This window comes from Ranitomeya variabilis, chromosome 1 (assembly GCF_051348905.1).
Source record: "Ranitomeya variabilis isolate aRanVar5 chromosome 1, aRanVar5.hap1, whole genome shotgun sequence".
NCBI lineage: Eukaryota > Metazoa > Chordata > Amphibia > Anura > Dendrobatidae > Ranitomeya > Ranitomeya variabilis.
In genome coordinates this window covers 860596286-860622556 of record NC_135232.1, presented here as the reverse complement: position 1 = coordinate 860622556, position 26271 = coordinate 860596286, and the positions used below count along the sequence as shown (strand labels likewise).

The following is a 26271-nucleotide window of genomic DNA, read 5'->3' as shown; positions in this document are numbered from 1 at the left end:
CTGCGCTTGCAAAATATAGTTACTTTGCTTTTTTTCTTTTTTTCTTTCAGCGCCTTTAACTCTATTAACCTCCTGGTATCACTAATTCGCACCATAGTGTAGTTCACAAAGCATAATAATCTTTCATTGCAACACGGACTTTGTTTTCTATTTATTTCTATGCCTAATCCCGCCCTGACAAACCAGATATGGCCTTTATTCAGACAATCATCAAGATGTCAAACAGTGTCAAGAGAGTGCAACCCAACCTTTCCAGGCAAAGTGCCTCAACTCCCGACCTCTGCACAGTGGTAGCACATCAGTCCCGGCTAATACCTAAACCGCAACTATATGAACAAACACATGGCTCTTTTACTTAGAAGTCAACCAGTACAAGAAAAATGCAGTTAACCCTTTCAGGCAAAAAAGCCCAACCTCTGATCACTATAGAAAAAAAGTACCAACCAATATATACAGCAATTTAAATAGTATCCAATTGTAAAAAATACTAAAAAAAAGTGTTTTTAAACAATTTATTTATTGGCCTTCAATCTCTTCACATGTATGACTTAATATATTTTTCAATGTGTTTTATATAATTATTTCTCATTATTTTGCTATTTGGTGGAACTAAATTCACAATTAATTTTTTGAAATTTTTTTTTTAGAAAAAAGAGCTTTTTTTCTCCAGCTCCGCATGTCACTCCAGATGAGATCTTCAACAATATTCAACAGCAAAAACACCTGAACAAAACAAATATATAAAATTAGGAACACACTCTAAAATAATTATGTACCCCCAAATATAAAATCACAGTAATAGACCAATACTTCCAAGTCATTCATTACAAAGTTTATGTTGAAGTACAGTATACTAAATAATTGCATGCATTTTAAAATTAATTAATTCTCTTTTCCTGAGGATCTGCTCCCTATCACCCCCTCCTATCTATGGGCAACACATCTATTATCTTGAATTTTAAGTCTTTTTCGGAATGATTACTTTCAATAAAGTGTTTGGGTACAGGAAGATCAGTCCTCTTCTTCCTTATGGTATATCGGTGTTGGTTCATTCTAACCTTGAACTCACAAATTGGTTCACCGACATACCACAGGATGCACGGACATATCAGGAAATAAATAACATGGTCTGAACTGCATGTTAAATAATGTGTATGAAATAAACCTTTCATGTTGTTGGGTGTTGAAATGTTGCACCCTTGATCATATGGGTGCACTTCACACAGTTTAGACACGGAAAGCATCCATTTTTTCTGGAACCTGTTAGAAACAATTGTCTGCTCATCTTTTTTGGGCCAACATCAGATTTCACCAAATAATCCCTAATATTCTTATTCTTTTTATATGAATATAGCGGCGGCAATTCAAATTCTTTTATACCCGGCAAACACCTTCCCAACATCCCCCAATGTTTTTTTATGACATTAGCTACCTCCCTTGTTGTGAATTCCGTCTGGGCTCCCTCTGGCGGCCTTTAGTGATACTGCGGGTCTGGAGCTGGGATCAGCTGCCTCATTTCCTGCTATGCTGGTTCCTATTTAAGTGCACCTGGACCTTTACTTGTGGCCTGCTGTCGTTGTATTCAGTACTGGTTCTGACCTCTCCTGGATTTTCCTGGTGACCTGTCTATTTCTGAGAAGCTAAGTCTTGCTAGTTCTTTTGCTCATTGTTTCCTTGAAAATGTTTCTCAGTATATGATGTGTTCAGTCCAGCTTGCTTATATGTGATTTTTCACTTGCTGGTAGCTCTGGGGAGCAGAGTGCGCCCCTCACATCGTGAGTCGGTGTGGGGGTTCTTGTACTTTCTGCGTGGATAGTTTTTGTACCGACCGCACAGATCCCTGCTATCTTCTGTCCATTTAGTGTTAGCGGGCCTCATTTGCTTAAACCTGTTTTTCATTCCTACGTTTGTATTTTCCCCTTAACTCACCGTTATTATTTGTGGGGGGCTGTCTAAAACTTTGGGGTTATTTCTCTGAGGCAAGTGAGGCTTGCTTTCTCTCTAGGCGTAGCTAGTTTCTCAGGCTGTGAAGAGGCGTCTAGGTTTTTAGGTAACGCTCCACGGCTGCCTTTAGTGTGTGTGGATAGGATCAGGATTGCGGTCGGTATAGTTTCCACATCCCCGGAGCTTGTCCTTCTATTCAGGTTTACCTATCAGGTCAGTTTGGTGATCCTACCACCGGATCATAACACTCCCTACTTTCTTCACCATACATAGTGACAAATGGAACCCTTCTCTGTTTTTCTTTGCGTTTACCTTTTAAATCTTTCTGTATAAGTTCTACCCTATTCTCTTGTAATACCTTATTTTTGGTTACTTCCAATAAACTTCTAGGGTACCCCCTATCCAGAAATTTTTTAACCATTAAATCCACCACTGTACCTATTTCTTCTTCTTTTTTAACTACACGCCTTACTCTGAGTAATTGGCTTAGTGGAATGGACTTCACCATATAACGTGGATGTTGGCTATCAAATAGCAACAGATTATTTCTATCTGTGTTTTTTACAAATAATGTAGTACTGAGTTCCCCCTCTTTTAGGCTGACAAGCACATCAAGAAATTGAATGTCTGTTCTAGACATAACCAACGTGAATTTGATTGTATCATCAATAGTATTCAAGAATTGATGGAATTCCTCTAACTCACCTTGAGACCCTGTCCACAGGAGGAAGACATCATCTATGTACCTCCACCACACCATAACATGTCAGAAGTGGTGGGATACATAGATGAGGTCCTCCTCCAGGACTTCCAGGACCAAATTTTCATATGAAGGGGCCATATTGGCCCCCATAGCTGTTCCACGCTTTTGCGTATAAAACGCGTCACCGAACAAAAAATAATTTCGTTTCAAAATGATCTCTAACATTTTCAATAAAAATGTTTTACCTTCCAATGAGTACTTCATTGGATCGAACTTTCTCTCAACGGCTTTTAAACCCTGTTCATGGTCAATGGACATGTATAGTGACACTACATCAAAGGATGCAAGTAGTACATCAACCTCCAAATGCAGTGCCTCTAATTTTCTTAAAAAATCAGTTGTGTCTCTAATATATGATTTACATTCTTTGACTATAGGATTGAAAATCTTATCTAGGAAGATACCCATCTTATTGAAAATTGAACCCACCCCCGAAACTATAGGTCGCCCTTGGGGGTTAACCAATGTCTTGTGTATTTTTGGGATTGTATATAGCACTGGAGTGCGCGGGTTTTCTTCCAATAAAAAATCATACAGATCCTGATCTATCACATATGTATCCAATGCTTCTTTTAAACAAGCCTTAATCTCTCTATTTATGTCAAACTTTGGATCACCATCCATTTTCCAGTACACATTGTCATCACTTAGCTGTCTCATTATTTCAGTAATATATATTTCCTTGTCCATGACGACGATTGCTCCCCCCTTATCTGCGGGTTTCACCACAATTTAATCGTCATGGACAAGTTCCTGCAATGCCTCAAACTCCTCCTTGAGGATATTTGGATGTGCATACTCCTTCACTACATTGTTTCTTAATTGTTCAATGTCTAGTCTTACTGCTGTTTCAAAAGCCTCAATCACAGCGGAGTTTGTTGGTGGTATAAATTTACTGTTTTTCCTTAGTTGTACTCTATTCAGATCAAATTCACTTATTTTAACCTTCTTATTAATATCTTTTTCATTAAACCACTCTCTTAATTTAATCTGTCTAAAAAAACGCTCAAGATCTAGCTGTAGCTCAAACCAATTTACATGTGCACATGGGCTAAAACTCAGTCCTTTACTCAATACAGAGATTTGCATGTCCGTTAATACCTTTTTTGAGATGTTTACTATAAGTTCTGTTCCCTCCTCCTGAGGTTCAATGTCTTTTGGGGTTGAGTTTTGATTTTTTTCTGATTTCTTTTTGCCTCCGGTGTTGGCGCCTGCCTCCCCGCCTTTTTCTTCTTCTGGAATTTTCATTAAATCTGTAAGGAACACAATCATTATTTAAACAGTCACTGTTACTAATATTAATTTCTCCTGTTCCCAAAGGACCTCTTTTCTTCCATGGCATTTTTAAATTATCTGTTTGCCAAATATATATACGACCAGTCTCATAGTCTCCAATGTCCCTGCTCCATTTTTTTCTTTTTGTTTCCTCCAATTCTCCTCGGAATTTGCACATATCTTTATCCACCTTCTCCTTAAACATTGTCCAATCATCTTTACTCAATACCTCCTGCATCCTCTTGTCCATTTCCCCAATATTATGTTGTAACTTCTTAACCTCGTCTTGCAAAAATTCAACATTCAACAGCATTATGTCCATAGCATATTTGTTTGATGTCATTGTGAATCTATTGCAAAATGCCACATTCCCAAAAAATAAATTGGGGCATATGTTGGATCTCAAACCTCTTGGTATTTTACGCTCCCTTAGATAGTGTCCCAGTGTGGTTAGATGTAGCTGTGAACTTATTAAATGCTTCATATCATTCATATACTTATGCTTCATTTCAGTATGTGAGGGTATTTTCAATTTCCATTCCACTAAGCCAATTACTCAGTAAGGCGTATAGTTAAAAAAGAAGAAATAGGTACAGTGGTGGATTTAATGGTTAAAAAATTTCTGGATAGGGGGTACCCTAGAAGTTTATTGGAAGTAACCAAAAATAAGGTATTACAAGAGAATAGGTTAGAACTTATACAGAAAGATTTAAAAGGTAAACGCAAAGAACAACAGAGAAGGGTTCCATTTGTCACTATGTATGGTGAAGAAAGTAGGGAGGTAGCTAATGTCATAAAAAAACATTGGGGGATGTTGGGAAGGTGTTTGCCGGGTATAAAAGAATTTGAATTGCCGCCGCTATATTCATATAAAAAGAATAAGAATATTAGGGATTATTTGGTGAAATCTGATGTTGGCCCAAAAAAGATGAGCAGACAATTGTTTCTAACAGGTTCCAGAAAAAATGGATGCTTTCCGTGTCTAAACTGTGTGAATTGCACCCATATGATCAAGGGTGCAACATTTCAACACCCAACAACAGGAAAGGTGTATGAAATTAAACATTATTTAAAATGCAGTTCAGACCATGTTATTTATCTCCTGATATGTCCGTGCATCCTGTGGTATGTCGGTGGAACGACTTATGAGTTCAAGGTTAGAATGAACCAACGCCGATATACCATAAGGAAGAAGAGGACTGATCTTCCTGTACCCAAACACTTTATTGAAAGTAATCATTCCGAAAAAGACTTAAAATTCAAGATAATAGATGTGGTGCCCATAGATAGGAGGGGGGGTGATAGGGAGCAGATCCTCAGGAAAAGAGAATTAATGTGGATATATAAGTTGAACACTCTCAGGCCTAAGGGCCTAAATGTAGATTTTAAAATGCATGCAATTATTTAGTATACTGTATTTCAACATAAACTTTGTAATGAATGACTTGGAAGTATTGGTCTATTACTGTGATTTTATATTTGGGGGTACTTGATTATTTTTGAGTATGTTCTTAATTTTATATATTTGTTTTGTTCAGGTGTTTTTGCTGTTGAATATTGATGAAAATCTCATCTGGAGTGACATGCGAAGCTGGAGAAAAAATATTTTTTCTAAAAATTAATTGTGAATTTAATTCAACCAAATAGCAAAATAATGAGAAATAATTATATAAAACACATTGAAAAATATATTAAGTCATACATGTGAAGAGATTGAAGGCCAATAAATAAATTGTTTAAACACTTTTTTTTAGTATTTTTTACAATTGGTTACTATTTAAATTACTGTATATATTGGTTGGTACTTTTTTCTATAGTGGCCAGGGGTTTGGGGCTTTTTTGCCTGAAAGGGTTAACTGCATTTTTCTTGTACTGGTTGACTTCTAAGTAAAAGAGCCATGTGTTTGTTCATATAGTTGCGGTTTAGGTATTAGCCGGGACTGATGTGCTACCGCTGTGCAGAGGTCAGGCGTTGAGGCACTTTGCCTGGAAAGGTTGGGTGCACCCTCTTGACACTCTTTGATGGTCTGAATAAAGGCCATATCTGGTTTGTCAGGGCGGGATTAGGCATAGAAATAAAAGTCCGTGCGGCAATGAAAGGTTATTATGCTTTGTGAACTACACTATGGTGCGAATTAGTCATACGAGGAGGTTAATAGAGTTAAAGGCGCTGAAAGAAAAAAAGCAAAGTAACTATATTTTGCAAGCGCCGTATAATACAATTGATGTGCGTGTGGATCGCAATTGATGGTGCACCCTGAGAGGCATGCCACAACCAGAATGGCGATAATAAGCACCCTGGGAGATATGCCACAACCAAAATGGTGATAATAGGTGCTACTGCGCATGCGCCTGATTTTAGATGCCGCATACAGGCGTCTGATTGGCCTTGAATCTAACATGTGGGTATGACGTAATTACAAGCATTGAGACATGCGCGGTAAGTAGTTTAGAACGCCGATATCCTCCATGAACAGCATGTCCCTCCAGGGGTAAGCATAAACAACTAACCATATGGAGAGTAGTTAACTGAATGAAATGGTTTAATTACAGATATATGAACACCGGACACTAGTGGCACTTAAGCACTTTATGCAAATTGTAATGATTTGTAATATATATGTTATAAAATTGCACTTTAATTGGCTGTGATTAGGGGATGATGGGAATGTCTATATATATATGCCATATGAAGTAATACTCACTGCTTGAGAAATGCTCATTCAGAGCCGAAATGTCGCACAGAGATGTGGGTTTAATTAAATCCTGCATATTATTTATAAGAAAATGGAGTGCTGCCTGCTTTTTTGAAGTGTGCGTGTGTGTGTATATATATATATATATATATATATATACACACACACACACACACACACACACACACACACACACACACACACACACACACACACACACACACACACACACGCGCTTTTTACAAAAATAGAATATCATCAAAAAGTTAATTTACTTCTGCTCTTCAAAAGAAAAAGTAAAACTGATATATTATATAAAGTCATTACAAACAGAGTGATCTATTTTAAGTGTTTATTTCTGTTAATGTTGATGATGATGGCTTACATAATTTTCTTAGTAAATTAGAATACTTTATAATACCAGCTTGAAAAATGATTTTAAAATCTGAAATGTTGGCCTATTGTAATGTATGTTCAGTAAATGCACTCAATACTGAGGGCTTCTTTTGCATCAATTACTGCATCAATGTGGCGTGGCATGGAGGCAATCAGCCTGTGGCACTGCTGAGGTGTTATTGAAGCCCAGGTTGCCTTGACAGCAGCCTTCAGCTCATCTGCATTGTTGGGTCTGGTGTCCCTCATCTTCCTCTTGACAATACTCCATGGATTCTCCATGGGGTTAAGGTCAGGCGAGTTTGCTGGCCAATCAAGCACAGTGATACTGTTGTTTTTAAACTAGGTATTGGCACTTTTGGCAGTGTGGACAGGTGCCAAGTCCTGCTGGAGAATTAAATTTCCATCTCCAAAAAGCTTGTCGGCAGAGGGAAGCCTGAAATACACTAAAATTTCCTGGTAGACGGCTGCGCTGACTTTGTTCTTGGTAAAACACATTGGACCTACACTTGCAAATAACATGGCTCCCCAAACCATCACTGATTGTGGAAACTTCACACTACTGTAGACCTCAAGCAGCTTGGATTGTGTGCCTCTCCACTCTTCCTCCAGACTCTGGGACCTTGATTTTCAAATGAAATGCAAAATTTACTTTCATCTGAAAACAACACCTTGGACCACTGAGCAACAGTCCAGTTCTTTTTTTCCTTGGCCCAGGTAAGATGCTTCTGGCATTGTCTATTGGTAATGAGTGGCTTGACACAAGGAATGTGACACTTGTAGCCCATGTCCTGGATATGTCTGTGTGTGGTGGCTCTTGAAGCAATGACTCCAGCAGCAGTCCACTCCTTGTGAGTCTCCCTCAAATTTTTGAATGGCCTTTTCTTAACATTCCTTTCATGGCTGCGGCTATCCAGGTTTCTTGTGCACCCTTTCCTACCACACTTTTTCCTTACACTCAACTTTCTATTAATATGCATTGTAAGACAGCTCTCCCTGAGTGCATTTGGGGATACTCGCTGGGCAACGGGATTAAAGCACTCAGGCACGGGTTCTCACAAAAACAGTCTTATTTGGTTTATTAACTCCATGAACCCCAGCGGCATAAACATAAAGTAACAGCCTTCAGATCCAGCAAAATAAAGTATCAATGTTCATAGCATGGTTCTACTCCATCAGGACTGTGACCATACCACCTGGAAGAGTCCAGTATTCAGGCTCGCTCTGGAGTCCAACACACACAGTTTGGGTTACCTGCTTGAAAACGTTGCAGGTTTGAACCAGCTGACATCACATGGGTCCTATCCTCTGGAGAAGCTGCCTTACGGGGGTCACCAACTTGCCTGGCAGGCACACATCTGTCAGTTCCAGACCCACCAAAGGATGGTAGCTTCCCCAATACAGTAGTTGTCACCGGCTCTGCAGATCCATGACCTCACCTCCTGCTCTTCAGGGATCCGGTCCACACACAGGACCTGCCAACACAGAGGTTACTCTGGATCACGGACTCATCAGGTGCTCTTCAGGGATCCGGTCCACACTCTGGACCTCCCAACACCCAGGTCTTTCCTCTCCCAGGATCTTATAGCCAAGAACCATTCAGGTCCATACACTCAGAACCTTGTGACCCAAACACTGGTCACATTATGTAATTGTAACCACTCCCATAGGTGGGAGGTGTGTGTGGTTAGCCAGTTCCACCCTGCTCTCCGGCTAACCCTGCAAGCCTCCCTTTTAAGTAAGCAAACACAAATACTTGTGGGACTACAGGTCCCAGAAAAACTTTACTTCAGGCTTAGAGCGCAGACTCCCTCTGCAACACATACCGGCCATTTACAATCCTGCCGGTCACTATTTCACCATTACCATTACAGATACGCCTCCATGCCTATCCTGAGGAGCACATAGAGCGCCCCCTGGCTGTAACATGGGCCACTGCACCACAGCTTGGATACAGCACTCTATGGACAGCCAGCTTCTTTAGCAATGACCTTTTGTGGCTTATTCTCCTTGTGAAGCATGCCAATGACACACAGAGACACACAGAGAAAAGAAGCAGGAGATGATTACCTGCTCAGGCCTCTAAACAAATGCACTGACAGGGTGCAGTGGACCCGATTAATGATGGCAGAAACACAGATGCAGCAATACCGATGAAACAGCCAGTTTCAATCCAGTGTTAGCTGTTTGGTATATTAGTGCACAAAAGATAAAAGATAATGATTTGTATGTGGCGTTATTCACGCAAGCAATGAATCTTGGTCCAATTGCACCATCAGTGCATTTGTTTGGAGGCCTGAGCAGGTAATCATCTTTGCTTCTGTTCTCTGTGATTTTTTTCCACTACACCCAATCCAGCATATGGAAACTCAACCAGGTGTGTTCACATTTCCAAAAATGTTTTGTAGAAAATACCAAAGTGGCATCAATTTCACAAAAGTAGAAATAGAATAAGCGGGACCGATAGGTCTTGCACTACACTTAATCTAGCAGATGGACACCCAACCAGGTGTGTTCATATTTCCAAAAAGTTTTGCCAGACAATACCATAGTGGCATATATTTCACAAAAGTAGAAATAGTATAATTGGGACCGACAGGCCTCAACTATACCCAATCCAGTAGATAGACACCAAGCCAACAGTGTTCACAGTTCCAAAAATTGTTGGCAGACAATATCAAAGTAGCATCAATTTCACCAAAGTTGAACAGTATAGTAGGGACCGATAGATCTTCCACTATGCCCAATCCAGAAGATAGTAAATATAGGAAAACTGACTGAACAGCGATCTAGTCTGAACTGGTGCATAACCAAAAAAAGTCTTACATAGCAAATAGATAATGGCTGCACTCAATTTTACTGTGCTAAAGCAAGGAAATGTGCGGTACATGAAATGTGAACAGCATACTGGCTTGTGAAATCTATGAAAAAACACAAGAGATGCTTAGCACAAGATTTGGCCAAAAATTGTGAGCCCATCCACCAAACGTCAAGGTAATCTCAGATCGGATGGGTAACTAACCTGTCTGCCTAGTGTGAACACTTACCTATGGCTAATAACATGGTAAAGCCTGCATTTATAGTAAGGTTAGAACCAACTGTGTTTGGATGTAATTAAAATCACAGCATGGTGAAGGGCGGGGCGTTCAAGTCAGAAAAAACAGTACGTAGTAAATATAGGAAAACTGACTGAACAGCGATCTAGTCTGAACTGGTGCATAACCAAAAAAAAGTCTTACATAGCAAATAGATAATGGCTGCAGTCAATTTTACTGTGCTAAAGCAAGGAAATGTGTGGTACATGAAATGTGAATAGCATACTGGCTTGTGAAATCTATGAAAAAACACATGAGATGCTTAGCACAAGATTTGGCCAAAAGCACAGTAAAATTGAGTGCAGCCATTATCTATTTGCTATGTAAGACTTTTTTTGGTTATGCACCAGTTCAGACTAGATCGCTGTTCAGTCAGTTTTCCTATATTTACTATGTACTGTTTTTTCTGACTTGAACGCCCCGCCCTTCACATTCTGTGATTTTAATTACATCCAAATACAGTTGGTTCTAACCTTCCTATAAATGCAGGCTTTACCATGTTATTAGCCATAGGTAAGTGTTCACACTAGGTAGACAGGTTAGTTACACATCCGATCTGAGATTACATTGACATTTGGTGGATGGGCTCACAATTTTTGGCCAAATCTTGTGCTAAGCATCTCATGTGTTTTTTCATAGATTTCACAAGCCACTATGCTATTCACATTTCATGTACCGCACATTTCCTGCTTTAGCACAGTAAAATTGAGTGCAGCCATTATCTATTTGCTATGTAAGACTTTTTTTTGTTATGCACCAGTTCAGACTAGATCGCTGTTCAGTCAGTTTTCCTATTTTTACTATGTACTGTTTTTTCTGACTTGAACGCCCCGCCCTTCACCATGCTGTGATTTTAATTACATCCAAACACAGTTGGTTCTAACCTTCCTATAATTGCAGGCTTTACCATGTTATTAGTAGTGTTGAGCGATACCGTCCGATACTTGAAAGTATCGGTATCGGAAAGTATCGGCCGATACCGGCAAAATATCGGATCCAATCCGATACCGATACCCGATACCAATACAAGTCAATGGGACTCAGGTATCGGACGGTATTCCTGATGGTTCCCAGGGTCTGAAGGAGAGGAAACTCTCCTTCAGGCCCTGGGAACCATATTAATGTGTAAAAGAAAGAATTAAAATAAAAAATATCGCTATACTCACCTGTCCGACGCAGCCGGGACCTCAGCGAGGGAACCGGCAGCGTTGTTTGTTTAAAATTCGCGCTTTTACTTGGTTACGTGAGGTCCCGGCTTGTGATTGGTCAGGGCGGCCATGTTGCCGGGACGCGGACCAATCACAGCAAGCCGTGACGAAATTACATCACGGCTTGCTGTGATTGGTCCGAGTCCCGGCAACATGGCCGCCAATAACCAATCACAAGCCGTGACGTCACGGGAGGCTGGACATGCGCGTATTTTGAAAAGCGCGCGTGTCCAGCCTCCAGTGACGTCCCGGCTTATGATTGGTCCGCGTCCCGGCAACATGGCGCCGTGACCAATCACAGCAAGCCGTGACGAAATTACGTCACGGCTTGCTGTGATTGGTCCGCGTCCCGGCAACATGGCCGCCATTAACCAATCACAAGCCGAGACGTCACGGGAGGCTGGACACGCGCGCTTTTCAAAATACGCGCATGTCCAGCCTCCCGTGACGTCCCGGCTTGTGATTGGTTAATGGCGGCCATGTTGCCGGGACATCACTGGAGGCTGGACACGCGCGCTTTTCAAAATACGCGCATGTCCAGCCTCCCGTGACGTCACGGCTTGTGATTGGTTAATGGCGGCCATGTTGCCGGGACGCGGACCAATCACAGCAAGCCGTAATTTCATCACGGCTTGCTGTGATTGGTCCGCGTCCCGGCAACATGGCCGCCCTGACCAATCACAAGCCGGGACTTCACGTAACCAAGTAAAAGCGCGAAATTTAAACAAACAACGCTGCCGGTTCCCTCGCTGAGGTCCCGGCTGCGTCGGACAGGTGAGTATAGCGATATTTTTTATTTTAATTCTCTTTTTTACACATTATTACATTAATGTTGTTGCGATACCCGATACCCGATATCACAAAAATATCGGATCTCGGTATCGGAAATTCCGATACAGCAAGTATCGGCCGATACCCGATACTTGCAGTATCGGAATGCTCAACACTAGTTATTAGCCATAGGTAAGTGTTCACACTAGGCAGACAGGTTAGTTACCCATCCGATCAGAGATTACATTGACATTTGGTGGATGGGCTCACAATTTTTGGCCAAATCTTGTGCTAAGCATCTCATGTGTTTTTTCATAGATTTCACAAGCCACTATGCTATTCACATTTCATGTACTGCACATTTCCTTGCTTTAGCACAGTAAAATTGACTGCAGCCATTATCTATCTGCAATCCAGAAGATAAACACCAAACCCTGAAGTTTTCACATTTAAAAAAATGAGGACCTGACATCACCTAAGTGGAATAAAGGTCATGAGAATAGAAATAGTATAATTGGGACCGACACATCTTCCACTACAGTCAACCTAGCATGTAGACCAACAATGACTCACATTTTCACAAATTTGTGTTAACATCATCATTATCAGAAGCAGCAGCAGCCAAAGCAGGCTCAGAAGCCACAATAAAGATATCACAAAGTGCAGTTATGTGACATTAATGCAGCACACTAAAAAATGCAATATCACCTACTCTGTACTGTCTGCGATTGGGGTGGAAAAGTTCTTGAAGATCCATGACTTGTTCATCTTGATGAAAGTTAAGTGGTCTACACTTTCAGGGGACAGCTGGTTGTGCTTATCCGCACAGTAGCACTGAAGACACGTTCTTAGAGGACGCTGGCTGCCGGGCATGATAAAACCTTCAAGGCGTGTGAGGCGAGCTAAGGGCACTCATCCATTTTGGAAGACCAAAATGTGAAAGGGTTCAAACCGTCCCTGATGCTATACTGATATTCAGTTCTAAACACTGCTGCACCATCCTCTCCATTAGTTCACCATGTCTAAGACGTGGATTCTGTTGTGCTGATGCATGAGATGGGCTAAATGAAGTGTCAAGGGACTCGCAGAAATTGCTTCTTCAACTTACACTGTTGCTGCTGCTAATGTTTTGGCATTGAAGAATTGATGTTGAAGTCTAGAGCTGTGATGCACACTGTGTGCTTCACTGCTGTCTTGGGGAAAAGCTCTCTTAAGGTTTTGTAAAAGCGTGTTTTGATACTCCAGCATTCACAGGTCCCTTTCCAGGGTTCGAAGCTTCTGGCAAAATTTGGTTTTATAGCTGCTTTACCTCTGTGGGTCACAGTCAGCTGCAGAGTTATGCTGACATCTGCCAGCATGATCCTGTAGCACTGTGACTGACAGAAGCGGCGGTAACGTTACCCCACTCACAGACACACACAGACACACGCACACACAGAGACACCCGCAGTACTGACATTAGTGTTACCGCACACACAGACACCTGCACACAGCTGCACACACAGACCAAGGATCTGATGAGCATGGCAGCGCCAGGTCTGAATTAGACCTGATGACGCTTTGCGGCCAGCCAATCACGGTAATGCCACAACCAACATGGCTGCGGCATTATAGTGTGTCAGACAATCCCTGCATGTTCATTAGATCTCTAGAGAGCACCAAACATGCAGGGGGGGACCCGAGCTCCAGCTGAGCAACCCCTTTAATACTCGGCGAGCTCAAAGCATCGTGAGCACTGAATAGTGGTGAGCATGCTCGCTCATCACTAGCACTCATATATCGGCTCTACCATGAGGTCCAAGCTTTGTTGGTGGCTGGGTAACAATGATCTTGTTTCCAAGGTGAAATATGGCATGCTGTATCGCATTAGTCACAGAAGTTTGAGTGTGGATGAGGATTGTATGACAAAGAACATATGCTGCAAACTATTTTAAAGTCTGGTCCCATATTGTATGACATTAGGAACACAAGAATTTTTTTTCTTGTGATTTACTCTTGTGAAATTGATGCCACTTTTGTGGTGTGAACACTCCTTGTTGGTTGTCCATCTGCTGGGTTGGGTGTAGTGGAAGACCTGTCGGTCCCTATTATACTATTTATACTGTGGTGAAATTGATGCTACTTTGGTGGTGTCTGCCAATAATTTTTGGAAATGTGGAGAGTCCTTATTTTATCTCTCCATCTTTTGTGTTGGCTGCAGTGAAAAAGAAACTTTGGTGAAATGCATGCCACTTCAGTGGTGTTAGACCATAATGTTTGGAAATGTGAACACACCTGGTTGGGTGTCCTTTTGATGGGTTGGCTGTAGTGGAAAAGATGTCAATCCCAATTATACTATTTCAAATCTTGTGATATTGATGCCACTTTGGTGCTGTCTTCCAATAATGTTTGGAAATGTGAACACTCCTGGTTGGGTGTTCATCTGCTGGGTTGTGCATAGTGGAAAACCTATCGGTCCTTATTATACTATTTATACTGTAGTGAAATTGATGCCACTTTGGTGATGTCTGAAAATAAATTTGGAAAATGTGTAGACTCTTGGTTGGGTCTCCTTCATACGTGTTGCCTGTAGCAGTAGGCCTCCAAGACCATCAGGCCTCCACTTCATTTGAGTCAACTACCCATGTTGCTATCATTAGAGTTTTCTGACAATAGCAGTCTGCAAAACTGATATTTGTGCCACTTGAGTGTGGCTGAGCTTGAAAGCAGATTGAGCTGCTACATGTGTTAGGTGTCGAGTTCCCGCCTCTGCACAGGGGGAATCTCGAGCCATCTCCACTGCGGTCTTCCATCCTTCTCCACCCGCAGTGGAGCCTGCTCAGCGGAGACGACGGTCCCAGCGTTTGACTCAGGCAGATACTCTGCGCCTGGTTACTGCTGTTCTTCCAGGTTCTGCCATTAAGTCCAGTGCTGGGCAGCGGCGAGCAGACGCTTTTGGGACTTAGTCCTGCTTTTCACCTTCTGAGCATGCCCAGGGTGAGATCTCTTATTGGAGGTCGAGGGTCACATGCTTTGATACTGCAGCAAAACCCATTGGTCCTCCAGGAAGGTCCTGAAGGTGCTCAGGCTCTGTGGTAGCCTCTCATTGGTCCTTCTTGGAAGGTCATGTACCTGCTGAAGCTATAAAGGATTCGCATGGCCGCAAATCTGTTATGTGCATGCGCCAGTGTGGTCACATTTATGTGTGTTCAGGGACTCGGCTGAAATAAGCCCCTAGAATGCCTGCACCTCCGGCGAGGAGATTGTGTGCGTGGATTTAGGGCCCCGGCTGAAATAAGCCCCTAGAATACCGGCTCCTCCGGTGAGGAGATTGTATGTTTGCGTGACCACAGACTGCCTTCAGCTCGGCAGTTAGCTGTGAACTCCTGTGGGGTTAACAGGGCACAGCGTCTTGTTTCCGTGCGACTCTGTGAAGTAGCAGAGTTCGCTTAAACCGCCATATAGTGCCATCATTTCTCCTGCACGGTGGACCCCGGGCTGCGAACGCACCAATAATAACATGTATATTTACTTGGTGCGTTCCGCTAGCCCTAACATAATACTAGCGCCAGGGTCTGGCTAGCAATGGCAGACAAACAGCAGCTGGAGGGTAGGTTGGCGGCTCTCGAGTGCACAACCTCAGCTGTGGATGTTACCGCAGTAGCTGTTCAGGCTGCTAGCATGGCTCCAGCAGCTTTTTCCACTGCCACTCCTGTTCCGACCCTATCTCGCCTCCTGCTGCCAGAAAAATTCTCTGGTGATGGCAAATCATGTAGGGGTTTCGTGAGCCAGTGCTCTATACACCTCGAGCTCCTGGCTGCACTTTTCCCTACAGAGCGGGCAAAGGTGAGATTCATTATGTCTCTCCTGTCGGAAAGGGCGTTGGAGTGGGCTACGCCGCTGTGGGAGCGTAGCGATCATGTGCAGAGTGCTCCGCTGTTTCTGAGCACTCTGAAACAGGTCTTTTTAGGACCTCGAGTCACCCATGATACGGTGCTCCAACTGTTGGCATTGACTCAGGGCTCGTCCTTGGTCAGCCATTTTGCCATCCACTTCCGCACCTTAGCATCTGAGCTGGAGTGGTCAGATAAAGCCCTCATCCCTATATTTTAGAGGGGGCTGGCTGACCATGTTAAGGACGCTCTGGCCACTAGGGAGATTCCCGCCACACTGGAGGAGTTAGTAGCTGTATCTACTCGTATTGACCTCCATTTTAACGAGCGGAGGTTAGAGCGAGCCCAGTGTAGGCAGAGGTTTCGGCTGGCTCCCACCTTCGCCAAACCTTTGGAATCTCCGGTCCAGGCACCCGAGTCACATGAGGCCATGGAGGTGCTACGAGTGGGACCTAAGTCCCGGACCGCTCGTGCACTTAGGGTCTGTCATGTTTGCCGGCAGTCAGGACATTTTGCCACCAGATGTCCTCAGCGGTCGGGGAAACGTCAGCGTCTAGTGGTAGTAGGTGGAGGTTCACTAGACATGGCGACGTTTGCCTCCTAATTGTCCTTCAAGGGGACAATTACCATTGGCCCATCCACTCATTCGGTAGAGCTTTACGTGGATTCCGGGGGGAGGGCAATTTTATGTCATGTGCCTTCGCCCAACGACACGCAATATCTCTGGTGATGCTCTCCCAACCAGTGACCATACGAGTGGTGAATGGGTCAACACTTCCCTCACAGATTACACACCAGACCATCCCATTTACTCTATCCATGTCGCCATCTCATCAGGAGATAATATCTCTGCTCATCATTCCTGAGGGAATTGATGAGGTCCTCTTAGGGATACCTTGGCTACGGTACCACTCTCCTCATATTGAGTGGTCCACAGGCAGGATTTTGGGATGGAGTGAATCTTGTGGGGGTAGATATCAGAGGGAATGCGTTCAGGTTGCTACTACAGAGGTACCCACAGATCTCTCCTCTCTCCCCAAGCAATATTGGCCCTATGTGGATGTGTTCTCCAAAAGGGCTGCAGAGACTCTTCCGCCTCACCGCCCCTATGACTGTCCTTTTGACCTCTTGCCTGGTGCTGAGCCTCCCCGTGGTCGAGTCTACCCATTGTCTCTCCGAGAAACAGAGGCAATGCCTCAGTACATCCAGGAGAATCTGGCAAGGGGATTCATTAGGAAGTCTGTGTCACCTGCAGGGGCTGGTTTCTTCTTCATGCAGAAGAACGGAGAATTACATCCATGCATAGATTACAGGGGTCTTAACACCATCACCGTTAAGAACAAGTACCCTCTGCCCCTGATATCTGAGCTTTTTGACAGACTTCGGGGAGCAAGAGTGTTTACTAAACTAGATCTGCGGGGTGCTTACAACCTGATTCGCATCCGTGAGGGGGACGAATGGAAGACGGCTTTTAACACCAGGGATGGGCACTATGAATATCTGGTGATGCCTTTTGGGCTTTGTAATGCCCCCGCCGTTTTCCAAGACTTTGTGAATGATATTTTCCGGGATATGCTCTCCACCTCGGTTGTAGTCTACCTGGATGATATTCTCATCTACTCTCCAGATATAGACTCCCACCGGCGAGATGTGTGCAAAGTCTGCAACCTCCTACGGGCAAATTCCCTGTTTGCCAATTTGGAAAAGTGTGTGTTTGAGCAGGAGTCTCTGCCTTTCCTGGGCTATATCATCTCGGCCCAAGGATTGGCTATGGATTCTGCCAAGCTACAGGTTGTGATGGACTGGCAAGAACCCCATTCTCTCAAAGCGGTGCAGCGCTTTATGGGGTTCATTAATTACTATCGCCAGTTCATTCCCCACTTCTCAACTTTGGTAGCTCCTTTGGTTGCCCTCACAAAAAAGGGAGCAAATCCCAAGTTGTGGTCGGAAGAGGTCTCCAAGGCCGTCCTTTCTATTAAGTCCCACTTTGCTAGTGCTCCCATTCTACATCGCCCCGATGTAGATAAACCTTTCATAATGGAGGTGGATGCCTCATCTGTCGGTGCTGGAGCAGTCCTATTCCAAAAGGATATGTCTAAAAATGAACCATACGGCGCTGCTTGGTTGCTCCAGGTGAATAAGCAGCAAATATATGGACGAAATCACTCCCAATCGTCCCAGAAATCGTTAATCAAAGAAAACAATATATGATATTTGCGCTAAGTTCACCTATATGGAGCCATAAATAGTTAAAATAGTTCAAATACTGGGAAATGTCATAAAACAAGGTTCCCCATACAGGACTGTGATTAACAAGATGTATTTACCTTAATATCAAAGAAAAGGAGATCTGTGTCCTAGTGCTGACATGCACAAAGGTCCTTCACTCATGCGCTGAAAGGTAGGTATCTGAAGCCTTCTCTGAATCTCTGTTCCAAAAATATCCAATATGTTGCAGAGCAAAATAGCTGGATAGGAGACGCTGTCCTGGCCGGTGACTAGCGTACTCTCCCAGAGCTTGGTAACTGCCGTGAACAGGCAGTGGCGGCCGCGTGTATAGAGCTGAAGCCGACAAGGTGCAGGACCTTGTGTGACGTCACAGTCACGTGATATGTACACGTGACCAGCTGCAAAACTGCTGAGCTGCGGAGCTACGGAGCTACGAGTAGCACACAGGACCAACTAATCCTACGCGTTTCAGAGTCACTGACTCCTTCATCAGGGATGTGACGTCACACAAGGTCCTGCACCTTGTCGGCTTCAGCTCTATACACGAGGCCGCCACTGCCTGTGCACGGCAGTTACCAAGCTCTGGGAGAGTACGCTAGTCACCGCCGGGACAGCGTCTCCTATACTACTATTTTGCTCTGCAACATATTGGATATTTTTGGAACAGAGATTCAGAGAAGGCTTCAGATACCAACCTTTCAGCGCATGAGTGAAGGACCTTTCTGCATGTCAGCACTAGGACACAGATCTCCTTTTCTTTGATATTAAGGTAAATACATCTTGTTAATCACAGTCCTGTATGGGGAACCTTGTTTTATGACATTTCCCAGTATTTGAACTATTTTAACTATTTATGGCTCCATATAGGTGAACTTAGCGCAAATATCACATATTGTTTTCTATTCCAAAAGGATGCTCAAGGTCAGAAGCATCCCTGCTTCTTCTTCTCTAAGACCTTCACACCGGCAGAGAGGAATTATTCCATCGGGGACAGGGAGTTGCTAGCTTTGAAGTTGGCCTTCTCGGAGTGGAGACATCTCTTGGAGGGGGCTCGTTTTCCCTTCCAAGTTTTCACTGACCACAAGAACTTGGTCTATATTCAGACTGCCCAGCGGCTAAATTCTTACCAGGCCAGATGGTCCCTGTTCTTCTCCCGGTTCCATTTCACCCTCCATTTTCTCTCTGGGGAGAAGAACATTCGTGCCGATGCTCTCTGCTGCTCCATAGTGTCATCAGTGGAGGAGGAGGAACCTCTGCTTATTGTCCCTTCTGAGAGTCTGAGGACCGTGGCTCCGGTTTTGCTAGAGTCTGTGCCCCTGGGTAAGACTTTTGTGCCAGCAAATTTGTGACTGGAGGTTCTCTCTTGGGCTCATTCATCCAGGGTGGGTGGACACTTTGGGACCAAAAGGACAACTGAGCTTCTGGCGAGGATGTACTGGTGGCCGCATATGGCCCGTGATGTCGGAGACTATATTCGGGCTTGTGTCTCCTGCACCAAAAATAAGTCTCCTTGACAACAGCCAGCTGGCTTACTTTATCCCATGCCGGTGGCAGACAGGCCCTGGGAGATGGTCAGGATGGACTTTGTGGTGGGCTTACCCAAGTCCTGTGGCTGCACCATTATTTGGGTGATCACTGACCATTTTTCCAAAATGGTGCATTTGGTGCCTTTTCCATTGCTACCTTCTGCACGGGCTCTGGCAGCGTTGTTTATTAAACATGTCTTTAGTTTACATGGTATACCGGACAAAATTGTCAGTGACCGGGGTCCCCAGTTTGCGTCTCGGTTCTGGAGAGAGCTTTGTCGTCTACTCAGCATTGAGTTGAATCTCTCTTCAGCATATCATCCTGAGACGAATGGGTTGGTAGAGAGGGCCAACCAGACTCTGGTCACATATCTGAGACATTTTGTTTCTGCTAGGCAGGATGACTGGGCATCCTTGCTACCATGGGCGGAGTTTGCGCTTAACAACGCCGTGTGCGACTCCACTGGTCAGACTCCATTCCTCCTTAATTACGGTCAGTATCTGCGGGTTCCTGTGCCTATGCCCGTGTCTTCTGCCGACTCCAGGGTGGCAGACTGGGCTGTGGAGGCATGGGATATTTGGGACCGCACTCAGGATGCCATCCGGGCCTCCAAGGAGAGAATGAAGTCCTCTGCCGATGCACATCGGCGCCCCGCTCCTATCTTTGCTCGTGGCGACTTAGTGTGGCTCTCCACCCGTAACATCAGGCTGCGAGTTGAGTCCACTAAGTTTGCACCTCGCTACTTGGGTCCCTTCAAGGTCCTCGAACAGGTTAACCCTGTGGTCTACCATCTGGCCCTTCCTCCACGCCTAGGTATCACCGACACCTTTCATGTGTCCCTCTTAAAGCCCATATACATGTCCCAGTTTTCTGAGTCATCTGCCGGGACATCGGGTTCATCTTCGGATGATTACGAGGTGAACGCTATCATGGGGTGCAAGGTGGTATGTGGCAAAAAATTTTATTTGGTGGATTGGAGGTGTTATGGCCCAGAGAACAGGTCCTGGGAGCCTGCTGAGCATATTTGAGCTCTGCAGCTCATTGCTGCATTCGAATGTAGTGAGGTCCAAGGAGGGGGGGTAATGTTAGGTGTCAAGTTCCCGCCTCTGCACAGGGGGAATCTCGAGCCATCTCCACTGCGGTCTCCCATCCTTCTCAAGCCGCAGTGGAGCCTGCTCAGCGGAGACGTCGGTCCCAGCGTCTGACTCAGGCAGATACTCTGCGCCTTGTTACTGCTGTTCTTCCAGGTTCTGCCATTAAGACCAGTGCTGGGCAGCGGCGAGCAGAAGCTTTCGGGACTAAGTCCTGCTTTTCACCTTCTGAGCATGCCCAGGGTGAGATCTCTTATTGGAGGTTGAGGGTCACATGCTTTGATACTGCAGCAAAACCCATTAATCCTCCAGGAAGGTCCTGAGGGTGCTCAGGCTCTGTGGAAGCCTCTCATTGGTCCTTCTTGGAAGGTCATGTACCTGCTGCAGCTATAATGGGTTCGCATGGCCACACGGCCATGCGCTAGTATCAAATCTGTTATGTGCATGCACCAGTGTGGTCACATTTATGTGTGTTCAGGGACTCGGCTGAAATAAGCCCCTAGAATGCCGGCACCTCCGGCGAGGAGATTGTGTGCAGGGCCGGCGTCAACACCCGGCCTAGCCGGGCAATTGCCGGGGCCCTGACGAGACAGGGGGGCCCACTCACACAGTCATAGAGCCATCTGGCTGCTTTAACCCTTTCTACCCTTTCAATTTGCGCTGGCACAAGCATCTTCTCACTGTCAGTGCAGGGCCAGGCACACATAGGGGTTAATTAAGGACACAGCCAGCGTGACATTGTGGGCGGAGAGTTCTCCTGCTCTGTATCTCCTGACTGTGTGCACTCCTGAACTTATCAAGGAGACCGAGCTCCTACCAGCACCTGAGTGAGTGCAATGCTATATCGCTGTATGTTCTGACAGTCTGGGACTGGGTGACCTGGGGCGGCCATGGGCTGGGCGGCTGCAGCTGATATATATATACTACAGCAGCCTCCCAGCCCAGGCCCCCAGCACAGCCTGTATAGATACAGTGTATATAATATATATACAGGACAGGTGCTGGGGGCCTGGGCTGGGCGGCTGTTGAAGTATATACACTGCACAGTACCACTCCCCTGTATATATACACTGTACAGTACCACTCCTGTCCTGTATATATACACTGCACAGTACCACTCCTCCTGTATATATACACTGCACAGTACCACTCCTCCTGTCCTGTATATATACACTGCACAGTACCACTCCTCCTGTCCTGTATATATACACTGCACAGTACCTCTCCTCCTGTCCTGTATATATACACTGCACAGTACCACTCCTCCTGTCCTGTATATATACACTGCACAGTACCTCTCCTCCTGTATATATACACTGTACAGTACCACTCCTCCTGTATATATACACTGCACAGTACCACTCCTCCTGTATATATACACTGCATAGCACCACTCCTCCTGTATATATACACTGTACAGTACCACTCCTCCTGTATATATACACTGTACAGTACCACTCCTCCTGTATATATACACTGCACAGTACCACTCCTCCTGTATATATACACTGCATAGCACCACTCCTCCTGTATATATACACTGTACAGTACCACTCCTCCTGTATATATACACTGCACAGTACCACTCCTCCTGTATATATACACTGCATAGCACCACTCCTCCTGTATATATACACTGTACAGTACCACTCCTCCTGTATATATACACTGCACAGTACCACTCCTCCTGTATATATACACTGCATAGCACCACTCCTCCTGTATATATACACTGCACAGTACCACTCCCCTGTATATATACACTGCACAGTACCGCTCCTCCTGTATATATACACTGTACAGTACCACTCCTCCTGTCCTGTATATATACACTGCACAGTACCACTCCTCCTGTATATATACACCGCACAGTACCACTCCTCCTGTCCTGTATATAGACACTGCACAGTACCACTCCTCCTGTATATATACACCGCACAGTACCACTCCTCCTGTCCTGTATATATACACCGCACAGTACCACTCCCCTGTATATATACACTGCACAGTACCACTCCTCCTGTATATATACACCGCACAGTACCACTCCTCCTGTCCTGTATATAGACACTGCACAGTACCACTCCTCCTGTATATATACACCGCACAGTACCACTCCTCCTGTCCTGTATATATACACCGCACAGTACCACTCCTCCTGTATATATACACCGCACAGTACCACTCCTCCTGTCCTGTATATAGACACTGTACAGTACCACTCCTCCTGTATATATACACTGTACAGTACCACTCCTCCTGTATATATACACTGTACAGTACCACTCCTCCTGTATATATACACTGCACAGTACCACTCCTCCTGTGTATATATACACTGCATAGCACCACTCCTCCTGTATATATATACCGCACAGTACCACTCCTCCTGTATATATACACTGCACAGTACCACTCCTCCTGTATATATACACTGCACAGTACCACTCCCCTCTATATATACACCGCACATTACCTCTCCTCCTGTATATATACACTGCACAGTACCGCTCCTCCTGTATATATACACTGCACAGTACCTCTCCCCTGTATATATACACTGCACAGTACCTCTCCTCCTGTATATATACACTGTACAGTACCTCTCCCCTGTATATATACACTGCACAGTACCGCTCCTCCTGTATATATACACTGCACAGTACCTCTCCCCTGTATATATACACTGCACAGTACCTCTCCTCCTGTATATATACACTGCACAGTACCACTCCTCCTGTATATATACACTGCACAGTACCTCTCCCCTGTATATATACACTGCAGAATTTACAATAGCTATCACTCATGTAAGAAGTGAAATCTGGCATTGTACTATACCTATATTTCTCCGCTGTATCTGGGCATCATGAATTGTGATATATTTTAAAGGGGGGGGGGGCCCACTGAGACTCTTTCGCCCGGGGCCCTCAAAAACCTGGAGCCGGCCCTGATTGTGTGTGTGGATTTAGGGCCCTGGCTGAAATAAGCCCCTAGAATACCGGCTCCTCCGGTGAGGAGATTGTATGTTTGCGTGACCACAGACTGCATTCAGCTCGGCAGTTAGCTGTGAACTCCTGTGGGGTTAACAGGGCACAGCGTCTTGTTTCCGTGCGACTCTGTGAAGTAGCAGAGTTCGCTTAAACCGCCATATAGTGCCGTCATTTGCTAGCAGCAGGTTCCTCCTGCATGGTGGACCCCGGGCTACGAACGCACCAATAATAACATGTATATTTACTTGGTGCGTTCCGCTAGCCCTAACAACATGTGGTATCAAATGCTGGCACAGACCCCGATACTTCATGCATGGCTGATTGATGTCTTGCCATGCTATAAATTGTACTGTGGGTAAATTGAGGCCACTTTCATGGTGCCTCCCCATAATTTGATGTGTTTTGGCAGTTTTGGGGGCCCTTTGAAGGTGTAGTGCATGCATTTGCTTTTCCTCCTTTTGTCTTGAATGGCGTTCGGCTGTGTTCAGCAAATATTCGACTAATAAATCAGTGAATATTGCAAATTCAGTGATTGTAATCCAAACCGAACATTGAAATATCTGCTCATCTCTACTTTTTACATCCATTTGAACATTTTCACTTCCCTCCCAGACCTCTTTGTAGGGTCTGCTGGAAAAAATCTTGGCTTTCCCATTGACTCCCTTTCCAGTCATTACTCAAAACAAGCAAATAAGCATGCAAGTATTAGGTGTTGCTCGATTCGAGAAGCGAGCACCTGAGCATTTTAGTGCACGCTCATCCGAAATAGACACACATAATACTATATCTCTTCCTCCCTTCTCTCTATTCCTCCTCTTTTATACTGATCAGTGGACATCTGTACAATTAATTGCACCTCTTTAGTTATTCTCTCCTCCTGTTTCCTAGACGCAACAGCCAGCTCCTACTCATGTGGCTCTGTACACCTTGCTGCACAGCAGTGTAATTGGGTAGACAAGAGAGTAGAAAGTTGATTCATTGCTCATTAACTGCAAGTCAACATCACCATCTGCTGGTCAAAGGCAAAAGTGAAGGTAAAAAAAGTTACAGCAGTAAGAACCTAATGGAGGCAACTAATGTTCCCAAATGAAGAGATTAAAGACAACACCAGGTCAGGTGACAACAGACTTGCAGTAACTAATTACAAATGGCCAGACCAGAAAGGGAGGAGTTGGCACCAGAACCTGGACTAGGATGTGTGCCTACGAAGTTGACTTACAGCCACCACAGAAGGATCTGAGAGTGGTGGGATGCCAAAGAAGGCATGGACTGAGTAAAAGATCCATGAGAAGCACTAATAGCAGTGCCAGTAGAAGATCTGTGAGCAGTGCCTGCAGCAGAGCCAGTAGAAGATCCGTTAGCAGCACCAGTAGCTATGCCAGTAGAAGATCTGTAGAAGCACAAGCATCATGCCCCACTAGAGTAAAAGACCTTAAGCAGTGCCAATAGAACACCGTGAAAACATTTGAGCCAGGCTCGGCAGGCGATCTGGGTGTAGCAGACCTTTCTTGTTGAAAGTTATATCCAGAGCAGATTACCGATACAGGGTGTGGGCTGGGGCCATGCTTCAGGAAATGGATATGGCCAGTGCCATGAGCACAATACATACCCAGTGGCTTGCTCTATCTAGGGCTTGTGGCCTATCGGGAAATACCGGTCACTTCAACGAGGGCTAGTGTACTGCTCAGAGGAGTTTACAGAGCCTACAGAGAGTGATGCCCATTAAGATGAGACATAAAGTAATTAATAGTCATTTAACTGCTAGAACATGAAAAACAACAGTGTATGTAATAGAACGTTACATAGGTATGATAGCTAGTCCTCATCCTTGAGTTCAGATAGTGTCAGAACATACTGTATTGACCCTGATACCCTTAATAGAGTGTATATATACAGTGCAGAACAAAAGTTTGGACACACCTTCTCATTTAAAGATTTTTCTGTATTTTCATGACTATGAAAATTGTACATTCACACTGAAGGCATCAAAACTATGAATTAACACATGTGGAATTATATACTTAACAAAATATGTGAAACAACTGAAATTATGTCCTATATTCTAGGTTCTTCAAAGGAGCCACCTTTTGCTTTGATGACTGCTTTGCACACTCTTAGCATTCTCTTGATGAGCTTCAAGAGGTAGTCACCTGGAATGGTCTTCCAACAATCTTGAAGAAGTTCCCATAGATGGTTAGCACTTGTTGGCCCTTTTGCCTTCACTCTGCGGTACAGCTCACCCCAAACCATCTCGATTGAATTCAGATCTGGTGACTGTGGAGGCCAGGTCATCTGGCGTAGCAACCCATCACTCCCCTTCTTGGTCAAATAGCCCTTACACAGCCTGGAGGTGTGTTTGGGGTCATTGTCTTGTTGAAAAATAAATGATGGTCCAACTAAACGCAAACTGGATG

General features: G+C 44.5%; 1 long non-coding RNA gene across 1 annotated transcript in view; it reads right to left on the bottom strand.

Annotated features, from left to right (window-relative positions):
- Window positions 1-604: 604 nt before the first annotated feature.
- Window positions 605-26271, bottom strand: part of LOC143774886 (uncharacterized) — a 73391-nt gene continuing 47724 nt past the window's right edge. Inside the window, exons 2-3 of the long non-coding RNA XR_013215568.1 lie at window positions 3809-3960; window positions 605-723 (exon numbers count right to left, since the gene is read on the bottom strand). This is a non-coding gene — a long non-coding RNA (uncharacterized LOC143774886). The remainder of the gene's footprint in view (window positions 724-3808; window positions 3961-26271) is intronic.